The following is a 2055-nucleotide window of genomic DNA, read 5'->3' as shown; positions in this document are numbered from 1 at the left end:
GTTGCAACTAGTGCAACAAAGACAATTCGCGGGTATCGCTACTGAGAACCCAAACCAACATTTAAAAATATTTCTTCAATTAGCAGACACTTTTAAAACCAATGGAGCTTCTCTTGAGGCAATACGTTTAAGATTATTTCCTTTTTCCCTCAGAGATAAAGCCCTATCATGGTTAGATTCCCTTCCACCCAATTCCATTACGACTTGGGATAACCTTAAAAGAGTTTTTCTTGCTAGATATTTTCCCCCGAGTAAGACCGCCGTTCTTCGAAACCATATAACTAGATTTACCCAAAACCAAGGAGAATCGTTGTTCGAAGCTTGGGAGAGATATAAAGAGTTGTTACGAGCATGCCCACATCATGGTTTAGAAAATTGGTTAATCATTCAAACCTTCTATAATAGAATTCATTACAACAAAAAGATGACCATCGACGCTGCCGCATGTGGTGCTCTGATGAACAAACCTTATCCTGAAGCTAGTGCCCTCATCGAAGATATGGCTCAAAACCATCAATCATGGGAAGTCGAACGAGCGACAGTTGAGAAGAAGGAAGCCCAAGGAGGAGTGCATGAACTAATCTCTATAGACATGATGCAAGCTAAAATAGACGCATTAGCCCTTAAAGTCGAGCATATGTGCATAAACCCGAATACTGTAGCCGCAGTTTCGTCGGATTGTGAGATATGTGGAACCAAAGGACACCAATCTGCAGAATGCAGTCTATTAAATGAAACCCACTCTGAGCAAGTGAACTACACCCAAGGGTACCCATACTCGGATACCTATAACCCTGGATGGAGGAATCACCCGAACTTCTCATATAAAAACAATAAACCTATTCAAAATAATGCACCCCCGAGACATAGTTATCAAGCCCCAAGATCAAATTAACCTATGCAACCTGTGCCACCAAAGCTGAGCCTTGAGAAAATTATGGAAAATTTTATCACCTCTCAAACCCAACAAAACAAGGAGTTCATGAACCAGAACATTCATGTTAACGAATTGATTACTCAGTTAGGAACCAAGGTTGACAAAATAGTTACTCATACCAAGATTCTTGAAACCCAGATCTCTCAGGTAGCTTTAAACCAAGCCACTCAGACTACACCTGGAGGACAGTTCCCTGGACAACCTCAACAAAATCCGAGAGGACAAGCCAATGCCATTACCCTACAAAGTGGGAACGCTTATGATGAGCCACCAAACCCTAGATTGAGTGAACCCGGAACTTCTAAGGAATGTACCAAACCCCCGGACGAAGTAAAGGAACCAGAGGAATCTGAAAACCAGGAAGGTCAAGAAAAAGGAGAAAAACCTAAAGACAAAACTTACGTACCACCCCCGCCATATAAACCACCTATACCATATCCCCAAAGACTCAAACAAACCCAGATCAATAAACAGTATCAAAAATTTATTAAAGTTATAGAAAAACTTCATGTAGAAATCCCTTTCACAGAAGCCATCACCCAAATACCTTCTTATGCAAAGTTTCTCAAAGACATCCTTACCAACAAACATAGACTTGACGATCTGAAGCCTTTGGAATGTAATGCTATTTCCGAGGACAAATTAGCAAAGAAAGATAAAGATCCTGGAAATTTCTCCATTCCTTGCCTTTTGGGTAATCATGTCATCGAAAAAGCTTTTCTAGACTTAGGAGCTAGTGTGAGCCTAATGCCTTTAGCAGTTTGTGAGAGGTTAAACTTAGGAGAATTACAGCCCACTAAGATGTCACTTCAGTTAGCCGATAGATCTGTTAAATATCCGATAGGCATTTTAGAAGATGTTCCTGTTAGGATAGGTCAATTATTTATCCCTACTCATTTTGTTGTCATGGACATCAAAGAGGACAATGATATACCAATCCTTCTAGGTAGACCATTCTTATCGACTGCAGGAGCCATAATAGATGTCAAGAAAGGAAAGTTAACATTTGAGGCAGGTGACGAGAAAATAGAATTTATACTTTCGAAATTTCTTATGGCACCTGTGATGGGAGACTCGTGTTATGCCTTAGATATCATTGATGAATGTGTTAGAGAATT

The 2055-nt window shown here is 40.1% G+C and overlaps 1 non-coding gene across 1 annotated transcript; it reads right to left on the bottom strand.

Annotated features, from left to right (window-relative positions):
* Nucleotides 1-262: 262 nt before the first annotated feature.
* Nucleotides 263-369, bottom strand: LOC127125064 (small nucleolar RNA R71). Its single transcript, XR_007804529.1, has one exon. It is a non-coding gene; the product is annotated as a small nucleolar RNA R71 (small nucleolar RNA).
* Nucleotides 370-2055: the final 1686 nt, after the last annotated feature.

This window comes from Lathyrus oleraceus, chromosome 2, assembly GCF_024323335.1.
Source record: "Lathyrus oleraceus cultivar Zhongwan6 chromosome 2, CAAS_Psat_ZW6_1.0, whole genome shotgun sequence".
In the NCBI taxonomy this organism is placed as follows: domain Eukaryota; kingdom Viridiplantae; phylum Streptophyta; class Magnoliopsida; order Fabales; family Fabaceae; genus Lathyrus; species Lathyrus oleraceus.
This window is presented reverse-complemented; position numbering and strand designations above follow the sequence as displayed.